The following is a 21,073-nucleotide window of genomic DNA, read 5'->3' on the forward strand; positions in this document are numbered from 1 at the left end:
TGTGTGAATGTAAGATACACTGCAGACTGGAGTCAGGCTTCAGATGGCTCCAGCCAACTCAGGGGGGACTGCAAGGAAAAGAGGTGAAGGGTCTTCCCTTGTGTTTGCCTCCAAGGACCACTTCCCTGCAAGGGTCAGATGGTCAAAATTCAGCTACCAAATGTACTGGCATTTAAATACAAAAGTTAAAATACACCCAAGCTGTCTGAAGCCTCCCTTGTACAACAGGCTGCCTGTGTACCAGGCCACAGATGGGAGTTAGATGCTAGGGGCATAAACAGAGACAGAATCTGTTACGACATACGTTTTACCATTGCTTTCTGTCCAAACACTGGGTATGAAAAATGCCTGATAGAGAATCTCCTACTAGAACTATCATTGCTTCTTGCCTGTCTTCACGAGGATAGTGAGAAAAGCTTAATTTCGGGCACAGCTCTCTCCCTGAAGAGAATAATAGTCATGTGTGTTGTTAGGGCACTCCAGTGATGCTTCTGTATAATATCCACTCCCCCGCAGAAGATACTGACCCATATACCTAATCTGCTTGAGGGTTTCTTTTTTAATATCCCCAAACACAGTAGTGTCAGAGTACTATACAGGCTAATTAGGTATGCATACAAAGGTCCATAATGGTCTTTCTGGACCATTTCATATTTTCCAATTTATAGAGTCATATATATTTTGTGTATTTATTTTTTCTTCACAGATAAAATATTAGCCAAAAAGGCTGTAAGAGTGCTCTGTTCTTTGGAAATGTGTCCACAGTCAAGCCAATGCCTTTGACTGGGAACACTGCCCCTCACACAGCTTTGTCAGCTGTGTTAGGCAGAGAAGCACAGATGTCTTCTTAGGTCATGGTTAAAAATGTAATTGCTAAAGTTTTAGACTAGTTTTTAAAGCATGTTTCATTTTGATGGGAACCTAGGTATGAGAATGTGTTAGAAGCCTAAGGAGTAAGACTGTTACTTGACAGAGAAGATTTAGTGATAAATCTTCTGGACTGCAGTGAATTTTTATGGAAGCAGACTGTATTGCTCTGAGACAGTCCAGTGTCTCCATAAACCAGCAGATCTGAGTCCTGGCCAGTTTACTTTTGGTAAATCTTAAAATAAAATTTTATTCTGTTTCGTCTTTCATATTTGGGGTTAGATTGTGAAATGTTTGAATGCAGATGTGCAGGGATGATACGAGGGACTACTGAATCCAAGGAAAATTCAACAGCTCACAGGCAGGGATTTTTTGAAGGAACCCAGTCTGACTCCTCCACACCACTGAGCACAGCTTACAGAACATGGTGAGGCAATGGGCCTTGGGACTAAACAGAATAGTGCTGTAAATGGAGTAAGGCAAAGTGCTGGTATTCAGTATTTTGTCTGGGACTAAAGAGATCCATACTTCCTCGACTTTTGTGGGAATTGGGAGGTGGAGGGAAGTAATATTTTAGTAGTTAATGTGCACTAAAACAGCAAACTTAAGATCTCCCTCACCAGAGCTGGAATCCAAAGTTACACTTAATAACCAGGTCTCTTTCTCTTCTACACCAACATAGTAGAGATCATCAGATCTCTTCCCTATAAACCTTAGATTCATCTGTATTACATTCATCCATTTAGTCTGTTTAACCAGTTATAAGTCCTGGGTAGCCTATATTATTTTGCATCTTCAAACAGAACTTTAAAATGGCCTTAGAGTATATCACAATGATACATTTTATGTCTTTATTCATTAGTCCCTTAGCATGAACTTTTATTTTACTGTATTTACTAATATATGCTAGATCTAAAGAGGCAAGAGACACTACAGATCTCACTGCCTCATTAGTCCTGGCACTTAATCCTAATTTAAATCTTTTCCTTCTCCAGACCTCAAAATAGCTTCCTCCTATATCATGTGTATTAAGTGTGAATCCACTGAGAGAACTATTAAAGATTGCTGCTCCAGAAATAATGATTCCTCTATCTCTCTTCTGGTATAATTTATCATTCTGGAGGAATTTCCTTGTGTAAATGCCCAGCTCTGAATACAGTGACTTTTATCCAGAATTCAGTGCTTGTATGTAAGTAATTTTGGCTTAACTATAAGAGCATAGTTTCAAAAATAGTTTCAGAAATAATCATGTGCTCTGTTTCCCATTGTAGAGACACGTCTCCTTCATTAGTAGATACAGATGACTGTTATCAGAGATCCCAGAGCATTTAAGAAAATCTTTAATGAATGAGACTGGTTGGGCTTTTGCTCCTGAGATAATTACATGAAATCTCTCTCTCTCACACACACACACAAAAAGGAATTAAAAAAGTGATCTCAAAACAGTGCAAGAGAATTGCTGCAGTCTGATGCCATTCCTCTTAGAGCCAAGTCTTCTCTCTCCTGGTGGAAAGATGCCAGATACTGAGTTGAGAAGAAAAGAATATGAAATAATATTTTTCCTAGCGTCGTTCCAGTACCTGGATGATTATCTGATGGCTTGGATGGGAGTTAATTCAGGTTTTTAACGACACTGACTTTTTTAATAGAAAAAGTAAAGAGATTTGTTTGCTAGCAGTGGACAAATTTTCATGCTGCCGAATTAAACTGCTGCCTATTCACTCTAGATGAGATGGGCCCATAAATCTCAGCCAAAAGAATTGTACAACCTATTCATTTTCTTTTTGCCTTAGTCTCTGGCTTCCTCTACTATAATATTCTGATGGTAGAAACTTATGAAACCATGCAGTGACAAAGGACTCCAGTTATTCAAAACCTTACCCTGCCCAAGGGCTGAAGGTACCTGAACCCTGATTACGCATGGAAGTGTTTGACTTAATCAGCTCTCACACCCCCTGAGGCTGAAGCGATGAGGCATTGACAGGGTGCAAACAAGGCTATGACTTCCAACATGGCCTGTCCTCTCGGAGTGTTGAAATGCCAAGCTGCTATGACATCTCACAGGGGAGCAGTGCTTCGGCTTGGTGAAAGCTGACCTAGAAAGGTCACCCTCCAGCTATGACCAAGCCAGCCAGTAGTCCTTCTGTATCTCTTTACTCCATGGCATCTCTTTATGGGCCTACTTAAGGCCATGAAAATATCGCCACTGACTTAAATACTGCTGATTGGTAGAGTAGATCTGAAGATGAGAGGCCAAAAGAGCTTTGTGTGCACAGTGCTCATGTAAGCAATGATTGCTTATATCAGTTGCAGCTGCAGGACCAGATCCTAGAGTATTAACATGGAGCCTGGATGAACCCTGTGTTCATTGCTTGTAGGTCCACATTTTAATAGAATTATCAAGTAACAGACTGAATGTGGAAGTTCATGATGCAGATGAAATAGAAAGGTCTAGAGAGGTTCTTATCAACCTGAAAAAGCTTTATATCCCTCATTTGTGTTATAATGATTGCCTTATTATCCTCCAGGGTGCTGCACCTTTTATACGTGAGCAGCACATTGGAATTCAAGTGCCCAGATAGGCTTCCATGTTGTTTTCAAGAACTGTTAAGTTCAGTATTCACGAGCACTGGGTTAACCATAACTTCCTTAGAAGTTATTTACTAGTTCCTTGTTGCTGTGTGTCTTTCACTACTGTTTTATCTCTCAGCACTGAGGAATAGTTACTGCTGGACTCAGGAGACATTTATCAAAGACATGACTGCTGATTTACTACAAAGGGCTGCTGAATACCTCCAGGAACTGTCTTTGACCCAGTGCTATAAATTCTGTGCTATAGAGTTGGCAGACTCTAACAGCTTTGGGTAACTAAGTACTACAAAAAGAAGCTCTGACCTCAAAGGACCTAAATATCTTAAGGTAAAAAAATGTGTAATGGTTTGAGTTTTAGTATAAAATATAAAATTGAAATATTAAATCTCTTAGATATGCAGCAAGACTCATAAAGTTTTTCTATTTTTCATAAAGAAATGTTTAAAATTAATCTACAGTTATCACTCTTTATACATTTCTTAATTAAGTGGCTTTTTTGTGCCCATGTGGCTAAGTGTATATTCACATACTGCATGGATCGACATCAGGACAGGTTTTATTCTGAAAAACAAAGGTGAAGTGCATTCAGATATGTTATTTTGATTGTTATCAGGATGCTTGTTTTCCAAAGTAGGAACAGCATTAAAGACAGTTGCACTCTTGGGATTGTTGTACAGTCTCATTTTATCACACCAACAATCTAGTAATAGGAGAGAAAGCTCTAAATCAGTGGTTCAGACTGGTTGCAAATGTTGATATTTGCATACGTTAGGTATGAAGTAGGGCATTAGGTATAAAGAGCACTCACAGGAAGTCATAGTCAGGCAGGTGTCTGAACCAGCCAAATCAGCACAGCTTTATCTTTGCAGCATATTAGAGAAGTCAGTGGAAAATTTGGTGCATTGGTAGAAAACCTGGTGCATATGTCAGCATTCAGAACCATTTGAGTATTATTTAGGTAGTTATTTGTAGCTAAGAAAAGGAGACATATACCTGTTTCTCTTCACTTAGTCTTTCTCTCCCTGGTCCCCATGATCCCAAGGAACTGTGTGGAAGGTGTTTCTGCATATCACATGATGGAGTTTGGATGGCCTACAAAGCCTCACTGCTGGGAGGGATGCATTGCAATTAATTCTCATTTTAAAGGTAACATTGGAAAAAGAGCTAGTTCAGCTCTTATATAAGGGGCAACTGGCCAGACAGGGCAGGCTGATGATACAAAGGTGTGAGAGTGGAGAGGGAAACAGCACCTGGAGAGAAAGGAAAGTCAAAGGCATAGAAAAAGCTGGCAGTTACTGGAAAAAAATAAGAGAGAAAAAATCATTAAGAAGTGAAATGTGAGGAAGCTTAATGGAAAGAAAGATTGTGAGAAGAAAGTACGAAACAGAAAACAGGAAGATAAAAGATGCAGCAAGGAATGAGTAAGTGAAAAGAGAGGATAGAAAGAGAGTATTTCACATCTGCTCATGGGATTTAGATGACAATTCCTGCTTAAATACATGGTATGTGTGTGAATACACAGGTTCCCTAGGTGACTTTGAAAATCTCAGCCAGGAAATCCATCCTGCCAGAAACAGTACCTCAGACAGGAAGTGTTACCTCTAGAAAAGCCAGTTCAGGAGCTGAATCACATCAACTGGCCAATTTTCTTTTATTTTTTAATGGAAAAAAATGAGGCAAGCAAAAGAGAAATGGCTGCTGTCTGACTAATAAGGGCATTTCAGACCATGTGCATGCTCTAATATTTTCCACTGGAGGAATATAGAGCCTTTCCTCATTTCCCACTGCCTTTTGGGACTTGTATTATGCACTGAACTCAGCTTATTCTCTTGGCATCTTCTTCTCGTGCTCTCTTTTGTTTTTCTTCCCTGTCTCTGTTTCACAGGGAAAGGAGCCACTTACTGCTATAAAGGAGCCTGCCTCTGGACCCCTCCCTGCCTGCGTGTCTCCAAGGGACCTCACTTGGAGAAGCCAAGTGGCTGACTCCCTAGATGCATGAGATTATCATTAGCTGTGACTGGCTCTCCCTCAATTTTTTGTCTATATGTCCTTACTGTGACACTGGCAATGAGATGAGGAGATGTCATTGTGCTTCTTTTACTGCTTCCTCCGTAAAGCTAGTGGCTTTATATTATAATTGTAATTATATTGTAATTAACCCCAGTGTCTGGCACTCCTCCCTGGAGGCATGAGAAGGCAGCTCTTTGCCCAGGGTAAGACTCTCAAAATGGCTTAAGAAAAGGGGTTGCCTATGGCCGAGTTGGTCATGAACTGACTCTGACTTGCTTCTGCCCCCGTTCACTCTTTGCACTGGCCTTTGGCATCTGCCTTCCCTGTTTTGGAAGAGACACTCATTATCAGGTCTATGAGATGCTGATAAAAGGCAGTTCATAGACTCGCTCCCCCTCTTATTAATCTAATTCATGCCTGATTTAAAGTAATACACTGATCTGTAGATATTCACACATTCACTTCTACTTCTCCTGCTGTATACACATTAGGGAGAGCGCAGGTGATACACTGCAAATTTGCAAAAAACCACTAGCAGAATTCATCAGCTTTAACTGCAGCAAAATATTTAACACATATGGTTGAAATTTTTTCATCAAAGTACAGTTCTGAAGATATTCTCCATTCCTGCTTCAGTCTTGCATATTATAAGTTTAATCAAAAAATTCAGAATTTGGCTCCCTGTCCACACAGTAAGTGGAAATCTGGTTTCTTATGTTTCCCTAACTTTTATTATTTATAATAACAATAACTCTCCTGAACTGGTGGTAGAAGTCAAATGACAGACCGTTCACCTATTATGCCATGTTTTTTATCAATTAGCTTGTTTAATATTTCAGATGAAACCAGTGTTTTTATTGGCCGAAATCTGGCCTGTGCCTGAAGACATATTTTAGTAAATTGAGCATTAAGAAAGCTTTGGAATACTAAGCCAAAAATAGATTTTTGTGCTTAAATAAAATATCCTCCTTAGCCTATTGCATGCATAGTATAATAATAAGCTGTTATTTCAAAGCTGGGCCTATTCTGAGACTTTCAGAATCGGTAAAAAAGTAAATAATGATAAAGAAGGAATTCATATTTTTTAGGCTTTTAAAAAGGCCACTGTGTAAGTCACCAGCTCCTACAATAGGCATCTGTCTGAAAATATTCCTCAGACTTTCACACACAGTGGTGCTGTGTTCATTAAACACCCTGTTTTTGTAGTCAGTTCTGCTCAAAGATAAAACCTTTCTGAAGAACCTTCCAAAGCAGAGTTGTGAAAATACATGTATTTTTATCTTGGAAAGAGCTTACCTGCCTGCTAACAAGCTATAGCAGATACAGCATTTGCTGATGGTTGCTTCAAGAGTAGGACAAATCTATTTCACATGAGTAGATGTTTCAGATGAGATGAAGGATGGAAAGTGAATTATGTTCCCCATAGTAACTAATCCTAGATATGCACACACATGTTACAGAACTAGGCTAAGGGACTTCTGGGAAAGTTAGGACTGCAGACTACTTTTGTGTTTTCTTTCCTTTTTAGGGCATACAGGAGCTGTATAATTAAATAGAGATTATTGACAACATTATTTAGCAGTCATTATGGAGTCATTAGGGTTCTGCTTGGGCAGAAAGATAAGTCCCCTTCCTCTCTCACACTTAATGCTTCTATCAACAGCTTAGAAAAGTGGTTCACAATGAATTGCCACTTAAGTAGTCCTATCTTCAGCTGCAATCTCCCTCCTGGTGTTCTTCCCTGTGGGCTAGCTCAGAGGGTCAGTAGCGTTTGCTTGATGCAAAGCAGACTTTCTGATAGCTTTTGGCACTTTGCAACTGCTCTTGGGGTGGGGGGGAAGGACTCAGAGAATGGAGAAGGAGTTGCTGCTGATCCAAACAGTGATTCCCTTCTCGCACTTTGTTCTGTAAGTAACAGATGAAGTTACTGTGTTGAGTCGCTCCCCGGGCTTCTAGACAAAAGACGAGCTCTCCTTCCTCCAGTGCCGATGGTTCGCACAGCTAAATTAAAGAAAGCTCCAGCTTGCTCCATGAAGAAAGAGCTATGCAACCTAACAGCTTTCCAAACTCCACAGCTCTCCAGTGACTGTTTTAATGCAGGATTTTTGAGGGCTGGATTCCCTCCATACCACACGTTGGAAGTGGGCATATAGTCTGGTGTCATTACATAGCAGTTAATAATTCTGCAAGTGTGTGTGCGCGTGTGTGTGTATGTTAGAGCTGGCCGGAAAAGGAAACGTCTGTTTTGTGGGAAATTCCAGGTTGTCAACATTTCATTTTGTTCTGTGCCGGAATGAAACATCAACATTACCAAATACCTGGCAAAATGGAACAATCTGTGTCAGTGCCTGCCTTCCTGCTGGCCTGTTCCTCTGCCTGCCTGGGCACTGAGCACCAGTGTGATCGGGGAGAGGACTGCCGGCTGGCCAGGCTGTCAGGGCAGTTGCCATAGGAAGTTTAATGAAATCAACATGCGTTTCTGACAGGCAAACGGATTTGTATTTTCAAAGCAGATCATTACAGGTTTTTTGCTTGCTTCTAAATGATTTAATTTGAAATTTTATTTTATACAAGCCAAATAAAAATGTCCCTTCCTTTTCAGCCGATCACCTGATAAATTCCAAGCCGGACAGGCTCCAAAGATACACTGAGTGAATGCAAGGGAGAGCTGAAGATTGTGCACACATGTGCAAAGGAAGCAGCAGTATTCCATTCTTTTAGGTCAACCTCTCCCCCCCCCCCCTTTCAGAGTAGCGTGCTCTCAACTGGAGGATGTGGCAGAAAGCTCTCAGCATTCCCCAGGATAAGTCCTGTAAAATAGGAAAAGAGTAAGAATTTTAATCGTGACCTTTTTTTTTATTTAATTATTTTTAGTGGTGCATAACTGACAATTTAACTATATAAGCTTCATCGCGGAACACTTTCTGTTTCATACAAGACTAGGTATGTTATGCAAGCTTGGAACTGCCATGGGCTAATCCTGCAAGGTGCTGAGCACTGAGAGGTTTGATTCAGTTCAGGTGAGAGCGCTTGGAAGCTAGCAGGAGCCAGACTTTATCTATCAGAAACGGAGGAATACACTTGCACTTTAAATCGATAAAGGTGAAATCCCCTCTTGCTGTGTATGTGTCCGCTGAGTTGCAGGTCTGGTTTCAGGCCCTGACTGCACCTGAATTTTGTGATGGCACGTGACCTTTTCTCCCTCGTCTCTGCCATGTCCTGCCTGTGTCCCCTGGACTCCAGGCTGCAGGGAGTGTGAGGGAGGCCACCCATCGCATGGCTCTGGACTCAGCTGTTGATGCTAATGGCAACTTTGCTACTAATTCCTGTGGAATCAGGATTTCATCAGAGAATTTTGCGGTTAGTTTTAATGACAACAGGATTAGACAATAGAGTTAATAGAAGATGAGAAGGAAAGTGTTTTGGGAAATCAGAGATCAAGCAGTATAGATGACTGGAGTCTCCTATTCTAACATAAACATCTCAAAATACTTTTTTTTACTCATAAATAAAGTCATGCCTCTGTTTTACAAGCTTTTCCTTTTTTTCCTCCAGTGAAAGCAATGCTATGCCTCTCACTAAACTGTTGGACGTGACCTTCTAAGTAGATGCGTATATGCTGTTGCAGACACCTATGTGCAATATTATTTTCATTATCCTTAGAGGTATTTAACAGCTAAAACAGTGATAAAGCTCTGAAATGGATAAGCTATGCAGAAAAAGAAGAAGAAATAAAAAAGGTGACATTAAAGCTGAATAATAACCTACCATGAACCACTGATTTTAAAAGGGAAGTTAATACAAAGAAGAATCAAGAAATCTGATACCCTGAGTCAGTAACTTCTCAATATTGTTTAAATCCTGCAGCCCATCATGTGAGTCAGTTGATCCCACTGAGTATGTTCAGGTCTGGTCTGAATTGCAAATGAGATTCACCCTGGAAACATTATTTTGGAAACAACAGCTGGATGAATGGCATGCAGGGGAGACAATGTCCCAGTAAGGCACGTGTGAAGGCCTTAGCAGAAGTGGCAGAATTTCGTAGTAATTACTGCAAACTTTCTCACTATTATGCACGAGCAGTGACAGGCTTGCATTGTTAATCAGAGTAATTAGGATTTAGTCGGGGCATGACAATAGCCTGTGCCTCATAAAGGCCTGAAAGCTATCCATTTTTTCCCCTTTTCCTAGGAGTCTTCTATTGTGATTCGTAGATAGCCCAGCGGGAATGCAATCAGGAAATCTCAAGTGAATCAGTGTCCCTAAATCTTCAGTCTTGACAGGCTGAAGTCTAACAAGCTATTAGAAAAAAACCTACTGATCATTAGGCTGTCTAAAATAGACCTAGCTTGTTTCTGTCTCTATCCGTTGATTTATCTACAGAATGATATTGTTTGAAGCTTAGATTACTCATGCAGCCACCGGCTGACATAGTTTGTATGATAAAATGACAAAACATGGTTCTGGCTAAACATAGTAGTCTTTTTATTTTTTACTATTTCCGTGCATTTGACTCGTTCTGTGGTAGCAAAAAGCTGGTTTGGTATTATTGCGAGAAACAAAAAGCAAAATTATACTGGATGGTTTAAAACAACTATTTGATCAGCTGGAAAGCCCAGTATCTCTGACACATACGGAAGAACTTCAGCCTTTCCACAGATCATTTCAGAGCAGTGATTTCTAGGTCAGCTGCTGTGAGCTATGCGCTTTGCTTCATGGAGTTCAGAGCTGTGCTTATAATAAAATCCATGATAAAATCCCTCCTTTATGCATGCTCCTTTTCCTCTTCTAAACAGTTTTTAATTATCAAAAATTAAAAACTAATTCAAAATAGGTGCATAATACATAAATATGTGTTTGTGAGATTTACTTATTTTTACACTGCATTAAAGCTTTCATATAAAAAAAATCAGGTTGGAAAATTGCAGGATAGAAATTTTTGTTGAAGAGGATTGTATTCTTATTTGTCATTTACAGTGACATCTGTTTTTCCAGTCTTCCCATCTTGTTTCTTCCATTATTCAAAAATTACTGGCTTTCTTACAGGATTCAAATCTCAAAGTGGAAAATAAAGAACTAATTCAGCTCTTTCCCACTGGCAGAAATACAGCAATCCTACACTCTTGAAAAAACCCTACACACTTGGAAAAGCGCCTCCCTCCAACATCTCTTTTTCACCTTTATACATATAGAATATATATGCATAAACAACCATAAATATGTTTGTATACACATATAATATGTATGTTTGTGGTACATGTTATCTACATAATTTCTCCTACTGGTGAATTGTGCTCTAAAAAGACATAATCAGTTTTTATTTAAAGCAAATAGTAATACAGACCAGTAGGTTCATAACTACTTTACTATATTTATAAATATTAAAAACAAATTGACATGGCACAGTGCCTTCATATTCCTGCAAAAAGATCAGGGGATACATAAAGACTTAGTGGCGAAGTCCGAGTTTTATGTAAATGTGGTGTTCTTTGTGTTACATTCTTCTTTTTAGTAGCTGCAGTAATAATGGATATCCCTTATATTTACATTGTATTATACTTCACAGAATTACAGAATAGTTGGGGTTGGAAGACACCTCTGGAGATCACCTGGTCCAACCCTCCCGGCTCAAGCAGGATCTCCTAGAGCACATCGCCCAGAACTATGCTGGGCAGTTTTGATTATCTCCAGTGCTGAAGACTCCACAACTCTGATCAATCTGCTGCTGTGCTCAACCACCCCTGCAGTAAGGAAATGTTTTCTTGTGTTCAAGCGGAATTTCCTGTATTTCAGTTTGTGCCTGTTGCTTCTTGTCCTGTCACTGGGCACCCTTGAGAAGAGTCTGGTCCCATCCTCCTTATTCCCTCCCATTAGGTATTTATAAACATTGATGCAACATTGCCCATGCTGGACTGCCCCCTAATCCTGACCCAAAAGCTCTCAACTCGCCCCTCACCTGTCTCTAGACAGAGCTCTGTGCATTCCCTCTGCTTTCTCACCAAAAGGGCAGTGCCCCTCCTTGCTGTCCCAGCCTATCCTTCCTAAATTTAGAGTCTATATCCATCCATCACAGGATTCCAGTTGTGTGAGCTACCCAACCATTTCTGTTTATTTCTTTAAGAAGATCCATACATAATTGCTAAGGGAGGAAGCGTGAAAACTCTGGGTCATTTTCTGTACACAAAGGCTGTATATAAAGCTGCAGGTAGAACTTACTGTGGTTTAATTCGTAGTCTTTGGCTTTTCACAGACAGATTTGCCAAAAGGACATTTAACATACTTCATCTTGCTGACTAAGGTGAAATATATGCAGCCAAATTGATGTTTCCATCATCAGATGATGATAACTTTCATTAGATTCTTTCGTTATTTTGCTTTAGCTCCTAATTTTTTTGGTTAGTCAACATTTAGAAACCAGTTCTGAGATTTTGGGTTTCATGAGTAAAATATAAGTCATCACCAAAGTATTTTTGAAGAGTACTTAGTTGGGAAATTAAATAAAGATGAGAAAGCTCTTTAAGGGAGAGTTGAAAGCAGCAATTAAAAGAGTAGTAAGCATACTTTTTAAAGGAGAAATATATGTCAGTCAATGTACATCACTAGCCTCAACAAAAACATATTCTGAAAGAACCACATCCATAAGAAGAAGATAGTTTAACAGTAGTGTAATAGAAACCATTCGAAGTAGAAAGACATCTTCCAAAATATGAAAGCTGTGTACAGAGAAAGAAAAAAGAGGAAGAATATGATCTCCAGCAAAATAAATGTTAAACCACAGCAAAGCAAGCCAAAAATATTAGTGGCAGAGATTTTGGCACAAGTCAGTACAATGACAAATCAGTAGCAATAGGTGGTGTTCACACAAGAGATTCAAAAGAATTCAAATATAAAATCAGCTATCAATCAGCTGTGATGTGTTAGGATAATATGAAAGATATAGAGAATGGGAACAAGAGCATCAGAGAAGGTTTCTATAAAGGAGAATTATCTATAAATAGATAATATCCTCCCCTTGCAAAAGGAATGACCAAAAGGGTAGTATGGTACAGATTTCTAAAATCATGAAAATAAAAAAAATTTGCAACAATATAGGAACTATGGGCCACTTTATTAGATAACAGGTTAAAAATAAAAAAGGAAGTACTTTTTAAATTCAAAACGTAATTAAATTATTGAACTCTTTACCAAAGAATGGATTCTGTGAAAGACAAACTGGTGAAAAAAAAATTCCCAAATCATTGTATTAGACAAATTCATGGAGATGAGATGCTTTGTTATTAACTATTAAAAACTCGTAGCCTATATGCAGCCTTTGGCTCAGAAGTCCTTGCACTGGTAACTGCTGCAAGATGGGAAGCAGGCAGATGCTCAGAAGGAGAACACGGATTGAGGCCTCCCCTGATCAAACCTCCCAGCTGCTGCCAGAGACAAAACACTCTAACAGAGAGATATTGGTCCAGGCCTGTATTATATTGCTTGTGCTTTCACACTGTGCACTATTCTTTTTGTCTATTTAATTCTCCTCATTTGCAGGGATGCTTACTTATGTGATACCTTTCATATTCTGAATGAATGATTAGAAACAGCTTGAGCAGGAAAAAAAGAAAGATGCCTAAAGGAGGAACTTTTTGCTACCTTTGAATAAAAATTTATCAAACAGTTTCATGATTTTCTGTCTACTTACATATGATTCAGCAACAGCTCACCTCAGTGTATTTATCCACAATGCTTTGTGTTTTACTATATAAATAGTTTAGTATTATCAACTCTTACTGCCTCAGCGTATATTTGGCTGTCTGTATGGCAGGTAAGTTCCACATATATTACTGGTGACTTGAAGAAAACAGAATGTCTTTTCTTTATTCATCGGACCAAGACACAGGACAGATCAAGTGGCTTGCTCTTGTGCATGTGGGAAACCTGCAGCAAAGATAGAAACCAAATCCAGGATTTCTGAATCCCATTTCCTACCCCGACCACTGGAACATCTTCTGTCACCAATAAGGCTGTTCAAAACATGAGGTATCATTTCAAAATCCATTCAGCGTGTATTTTGCTGGGACAAATCTTTCTAAAAAACATTTTTCCATATTCTATCATCAAAAATTCCAGCTTGAATACAGTTAACTTAGCCCAAGTTTTGGAAACAATATTTAGGCCCTTCAGGGGATTGTCCTTCCCTGATGTTGTTAATCCTGTGGTTTTTAAGGCATTTTTTTCATAAAAAGGAAATGTGTTTTGTTTTACTTCAATGTTTACAAGTGTTTGTCTGGGAAATATAGGATTATAAAGGAACACATTTCATGCACCATGCTGGGTGTGTTAGTACTTTGTATTCTGCTACCACATCTGAACTTCCTTCATGTTGTGTTTCATAATGTCCCAGACAAATAAGAATGAGATCATATTTGCTAGAACTGTTTAATCGTCAGCGGTCTGACCCTGAAAAAGATGAGACACGTTAGCTTCCCATCAACTTGGATGGGAACTGAGGTCGCACAGCATCTGGGGGGATGTTCTCAGCGCCTCGTAGAATTTGTGCTTTTAACTCCCATGCCACATTTACTTTATTCAATATACTGCAAGCAAAATTATAGTTAGCACAATTGGTACTTTCACTTTTAACTAAAATGCCTCTACCCAGCAGGCAAAATAATCATCACAAGATGACATTGTGATGAATGATGATGTCTCCAACAAACTGCTTGAGCCATAAATGGAAGGAGGCAGTAAATTTCATCCTATTTTATTTGAAATTGCATATGCTGCAAAACTATTTTTAGTGAAAATGAAATAAAGCATTTTAAGCTACAAATCACAATAGTCTTAATGTAATAATACACCAACTTCTGTTGTCCTCAGTTCAAGTCCTGGCAGGGAGTTTCAAGACAATGCTTAATAAAAGCCACATTGATTTGAGGGTTGTTCCCAATGATAAGGCTATTCCAGCTCCAAGCTTTTTGCAATGTCTTTCGTTTTAAGGAATAAAGAAGTGGATGTGAAGCCTGGGAAATGGGTAAAGAAAGATAAAATGTGCAAAAAATAGTGTAATTGGGGCACCCTTTTGCTGCTATCTGTACAATTGCACAGTCCATTGATTACAATGGTGTTTTTCCTGACTCAGATTTACACAAATGGAAAGCATCAGGTCTTCAGCTAAATAATAATTTATGCCCTTTCAGACAGTCACTGCAGATAATAGTGTTAGACTATACCTTCTCTTGTGTCAAGTCAAGTTTGTGATATAAGAGATTATCTTGGAAATGACAGATAGGACAACTTTGTACCAAGGTTCACAAATTTATTTTAAAGATTTGAAAATAAATTACACTTTTTTTAAACTGTTCTCTTTTTCAAGGTTCAGACTGAACTTGTTTTCCAATAATTTACAGATTGATTGAAATATTGTTATTTATCAAAGAAGCTGGCTGAACTTTCTGGCTGAATATCAGACTTTTTAGTAAATGGAAATACTCAATAAAGAGCTCAGTAAAGATTCATAAAGATTTAGATAAAGATAGCCTTAAAACACCACTGAAAAAAACACAAGCGTGATTTTGCCATGATCATGAAATTCACTATCTAGTCACCTGTTCATCTATCATTTATTGAATTTCTCTAAATCCATTATCTATTTAGATTAACAATGTAGATTAACAATAGCCTCCTCGTCTGAATTTCCTAAGCCTTTTAACAAAAAGAAATGTCTTTTCCTGTTTCACCCAGTTATGACTATCACATAGCTGTCCCGGAGAAGAATTATCTTTTAGGATTACTACTAGGGAGTCACCATCCCTATTATTCAGAAGTTCCTGATTTCTGAAAGAAGAAAGAGAGGCCCATAAAAGCTGAAGTTCTGACTTTCTGCATGGCAGGCCTGATCTGATCCCTAGTAACAGAGCAATAATGCAGCTGAATTAACAGAGCGTTTGTTTATACCACAGTCACAGAAACTCCTCTCTGGATTATCAAAAAAGTGGTTTCAGAGAATCCATTTTGTCTGCTAAAAAATGACCAAATCAAACTCTTCTCAAAATCCTTATTCAAGCCAAAATTCCCATAAAGGTTAGCAGTGAACTTTAAGTTTAGAAGACCAGGACCATCTGAGGAATAACTGCAGCACTATTTTTTTGTAGAATGGCATCCATTTATTCTTATTTTATAACATTCCTGAATTTGGTAAGCACTTGAGATTGCCACTGCTCGATATGCCAGCTGGCTTGCCTTCCTTCTTCTGTTCTGCAGAAGAATCTTGGCAAGTGAAATATTTCAAAATGGGTTTATGACACAGTGGTGGAAGACTTGCAGCTATTGTTTGAAGCGGACAAGAAAAAATAGCAATGTGTTCTTGTTTGAAGAAATCATATCTTAATGAAAAAGTTCTGGGTTTTCACTCCAGAAGATATGAATTTGGATATTTTGAATCCTTACAATTGAGTCAACTTCAGCAGACTAGTTGTAGCAGAAATATTTGTTTCAGTAAGTGAGGAAACACAACAATTGCTAATGCTTTTTACCACTTGAATCTCTCTTGACAAACATTCTGTTAGGACTGTAATATAAATATATACCTGCTTTTCCTCATTTCAACATGCCACTTGTGAACAATTTTTGTCATAACAAACCTCATCTTCCTTGCTTTTCATTTATCTGCCTAGAATAGAAATGGTGTTTTTCCATTTATCCTACTAGAATAAACATCTATTAATTCACCCAGGTCACAAAACCTTCAGCTTCTGAAGGTTAGAAATGCCTGCACAGTATGCAGCTCCTTTGGTTTAGCTCTGCCTTGAATCAACTCAGCAGAAAATGTCCAAATATTTGCCCAGTAATGGGAAAAATGAATGTAATTGATCCATGGCTCTTATGTACAACATCAAAGTACTTAGAGACAAGAAGCTATTGTAAGACAGTGACTAATAACTGTATGAGGGGATTTCCATTAGCAGGCCCACAAGGAAGATGATTCTAATTTGTGAGTGTCTTGTGAAAAGTTAAAACTGTCATGAAAGATACAAGGAGTTTTTAATAAAACCAAACTCGTGGAGAGAGGCATAGCTTTTTATACGTATGACCTTGGGATACCCCATTTAAGGTCAGACGCAATCATAAATTACTGGACTCCACTGAATCCTCCTGTGAAATCCTCCCATAACACAATTTAGAATCTTCCACCTCAAATCTTCCAGGCCACTGTATTTTTTGACAGCTCTGTGGGTAGCAATGAGCAAACTGAGCTGTCACGAAAATCTGGCCAGATCTAGTGATCCTTTTCCTAACTGCAGAAAATGCAATTTGATGGAAGTATACCAGCTCCTAACCACTATTTATAGAGCTACCACAAATAAATTCTTGAGATACTTACTACTGGCATCTAGGCAGAGTGTTTAAGGCAGAAGCAAATAAAAATAGAAAGGGGGAGATGATTGTGCCGCTTTGCCTTTACTTTTATTTACACATGGTTTGTGAACAATGGCAGCAAATATTGGGCCCCATGTAATCTCCTTTTCAGGTGTATTTTTGTAATATTCTCAGATGAAGTTGCATTTCAAAATTTACTCTGATTTAGAAAGCGTGTTCTGTTATCTGCTTCTGTTTAAATTATTCTTTTAGATTGTTAGAGATAATATTTCACCTGTACATTCACAGTCATACCTAGATGTGCAAGAAACCTACCTACATACATACACAATGAACTTCATTCCCATACTTACATAGCTCATCAGTGTTCATGACTACAACAACTTTGTTTTTTTTCTTATAAGGTAAACTGTCCATCTCAGAAGTGCATGCACAGTGGAATGGGGAAGACAGAGCGAGAGCATCCCTGTCTTTCACAGTCCTTGTAGTTTGCTCAAGTGTAGGACTCAGGGGCCAGGCCCAGAAGTCTTTCACTACAGCAAGTGTGAAAAGAGAGGTTAAATAGCACATTAAATCATGAAATTCTCCTCTTTCTCTATATTCCAGCGGGGCTGCACGGCAGGTGGGAAAGGAGATAGCTTGCTCCCTGAGAAGGCACGTCACAAATTACTTCCCATTTGTCCCAAACACTTGTACTATAAAGAATTGCATTTTCACAGTGCTGTGGATGTGCTCCCTGACATGATTCAGCCTCTCATTTTAGCCCATGCCTAAATGGTATAATAAATGCTTAAATGGTATAATTTAACTTGATTCTACCCTCGCAGAACTTCCTTTCGTGCAATTGGGAGCCCTCTGCAAAGAGGGAGGGTTTATCATGGCCCTTTGAATGCATGTGACACACCAATTTGTTCAAGACATAGTCTCATGCAAGAATGGGATCCCTTTGTGGGAAAATCTAGGGCCAAACGTGGCAAAGAACTGACATCTGTAAGACTGAACAGAGTGTGAAGTTATGGCAAAATGTGATGTATTAGCTGTTTGGTGCCAATGTGTTTTTTATGTATCCTTTGCTCTTTTAGTGATGTGGAGAGTGCATCTTGTATTGTCCTGAGAAACTCTAACTGTTTTTACAAGAAGATTAAAGGAAGATGATCTCGAGGGACTGAATGACGGTTTTAATTGGATAAGTGTGGACAGAGTCTAATCCAAAGTCCACAGAAAACTGTGGAAGTGATCTGGATGCCTTTTTAATGAGCCCCGCTATGAAATCTTAGGAGTAGGACCATAAAATAGAGTCAATGAGTGCAGAAGCTGCTGACTTACTGGATGAAAAGACATGATGCAGTTTGGGCAAGACATGCTGGACTTTTGCAATTTAACGTGCTTTTTTTGGGGGTCAGAGCATCTCCAGTGCTCTTTTAATCTTTTTTCTCTTTATTCTGTCTTAATAAGGTGAGTTCTGCTGACCTTCACATGGCCTCTCACAAGAGACTCCCTGAAAGAACAAAGCTTTAAGCCCCAACTCATCTCCTGCAGAAACAAAAGTAAAAAAAATATTAACAATCTATGCTAGACACAGAAAACTTACTCAGTCTTCTTGTGTGGGTGGCTCAACAAAATGTTGTTTTAGCCCTTTTGCTTTAATGATGGTCACACCCCCTTTACAACCTCTCCATGGTCTCTTAATCACTGGATATGTATAAACTGCATTCATTCTTCCAGCACAAGTTAGGATAATACAGTGGAAGACAGCAGGATTTGGTTTGAAAGTTCTGGAGTTTATGAAAGGCATGTGAGATAAGAAAACGTCAAAGCAAATAGATCATGGGCAGATGCAGATGTTCAACTTATGGTCACATCTTTGATCCTTTCATCTCCCTTGTATGATGTGTGTACGGAGACAGTGTAGAGCTGTCTAGCGTCTTGCTAGTGTGCAAAAGTGAGGGGAATCATGGTCTTGTAGAAAGATGGGACTGTAAAAGGATCGAAGGAGGCTATAGAATCCATTTTATACTGCTTTCTCATGGGACAGTAGGTCCAATGTCAGCAAGAGTGCAAGCAGTACACAGCCCACATGTTTGGCGAATCTGCAAGCAAATCTGGGTCAGTAACGCTGCTAACCTGGAGGGAAGGTTTCTGTTTGTGGATGAGAGCGTCTCTAGGGACAATACCTGTACCAGAGCCTAGGATAACTTGGCAGTAAAGGCCTAGCTGAAGAATTTGATTCTGTAGCTAAGTGATGTGGTTGACTGATTTGTATTAGGATGAGGATCTGGCTGAGGAACAGGCAGAGAGAGAATTTTGAACATAAACAACTTAAACATTTAAAATCAGTTCAGACTTTTGTTAGAAAAGCAATACTTAAATTGTTGCAGAAAGCATGTGAATCTCCCTGTACCTGTGCATCAGCTTTCTGGATAATATCTTCTGTATCTCACAGGTACTGAAGCTTGCCAGCTGTGTGTTTCTGCAGCTGCTTTTTATTGAAAGACACAATAAACACTACAGTCGTGTAAATCCTCTATAAATAGCTGCAGCAAAAGCCATCCCAGCACCCTGTTCAAATTTAAATACCATCCTAACTCCCTAACCCCTCTCTACTAGCTTGTAAATTGAGTGCAATAGTATTAGTTATCCCTAAGTGCTTTGAGATCTTCTGAGAGGCACTATATACTAGTAAAGTCCAAAGCATTAAAAATAGTTATAATTTATTTCTCATCATTTCTGAGCCATCATTTACAATCCACCTCCATTGTTCCCTGCAAGCAACTAAAATAATTAACAACAGACAGTCTATTAAGAAACAGAAAGTGTTTTGGTTACTTGGTATTTGTGGGTATGCATAGTTACAGAATGGAAGCAGTCAGCTGCAGTTGGGACAATTTTCTGCTGACCACAAACATTTTATCTCTAGCATTTACTAGATTCTGACTCTGAAAAATTCTGAGATTGTCCAATTTTTTAAATTTCAGTGTCCAAAGTTATATAGCCCACAATGAATAACTCATTTTCTCTGAATTTTCTACCAAGGCCAACTATTTTTTCCTCAAGTTCTCCACCCTCTCCTCCTCCTAACACCTCGTGCTGATGAAAGCCTTATATTTAGCCTTTATATCCAAGTCCTTGCCAGAACCTTTGATGCAATCATTGATCAGGAGACAGGGCTCACTCTGAGGCAGGACTTGTGCAAAAGGGCAGAAATCCCAACTATTTGGCATTTTCTAACCATGAAAATAGTTGCTAAGTAAAGCCTGTGTTGCCTTACACACAAAGGACATATGTATGTGCTGACACTTAGTGTAACAACTAAGACTTTCAGTCAGACATTAAAGCAAAGAAAAGAATCTACTAAAGGCAGCATAGAAAGCAGGAAACTGGCTGTGGGCAAGATGAAGCCTAATTTTCTCTCAGATGTCCTACAGATTAAGATTTCATAATGTATCAGAGAAATAGCTCTCTACTTGGACCTTGCTTTGAAATTTTCTGTTTCTGTTTCAGACCTGAAAAAGGGCTACGTGCCTGAAGTTTGGCATTTTTTTCTAATTATATTAGTTGTTCTAATCAATAATACTATTTCTACTCTCAGTTATTTCCTACTTTTATATAGGCAGGAGACTTACTGTTGTGAGGACATGTCTCTCTCTCTCTCTCTCTTTCTCTCTCTCGCTCTCCAAGCTGTCTTCACAATGTGCAGCTGGATCCAAGACAGGGCCTCCTTGGAGCTGAAGTTTCCCCTGGAAACGATGTCTGGGTGGAGTGTGACCGAGACAGAAAACAGTCAGGGCAGAGACTTCGTGTTGTGTTGGCTAGGATGGTCTTAGTTGAGAGGAAAGTTATGGCTTCAGGTTCTGAAGTTGTGGACAACTAGAAGGTCTGAAAAGGATGGACTATCGTGAGAAAAGTTATCGACAGGGAGGACAGCTGATGTGCTCCATGTCCTGAGCTCCATACCATCCTGCCCACAACTGGACAATGATCTGTTTATTACTGCTGCCACAATTCATACCCGAACCTTTCAAGCTTAAAGTCTAACAAAACTCTGTTCCACTGAAGCCTTTAAATCATTCCTGGATATCATTTTGTTTGTGGTCTAGACAAAGTCTGAGTGCTTAGCTTGCCTCAGAATAGCTGTTGCTCTTTGCATATCTCAACACTGGGTTCAGGCAAATATAGCTAATGATGTCAAATGGGGACAGAGAACTATGGCAAACATGTAGCACAGACAGAGTCTATATTGTCT

At 39.1% G+C, this 21,073-nt stretch overlaps 1 long non-coding RNA gene across 1 annotated transcript; it reads right to left on the minus strand.

Annotated features, from left to right (window-relative positions):
- Window positions 1-2,189: 2,189 nt before the first annotated feature.
- LOC134138354 (uncharacterized) lies at window positions 2,190-21,066 on the minus strand. Its single transcript, XR_009957865.1, has 2 exons — window positions 20,454-21,066; window positions 2,190-8,279 (listed from the first exon to the last, which is right to left on the minus strand). It is a non-coding gene; the product is annotated as an uncharacterized LOC134138354 (long non-coding RNA).
- Window positions 21,067-21,073: the final 7 nt, after the last annotated feature.

Source organism: Rhea pennata, chromosome 3 (assembly GCF_028389875.1).
Source record: "Rhea pennata isolate bPtePen1 chromosome 3, bPtePen1.pri, whole genome shotgun sequence".
NCBI classification, from domain to species: Eukaryota; Metazoa; Chordata; class Aves; order Rheiformes; family Rheidae; genus Rhea; species Rhea pennata.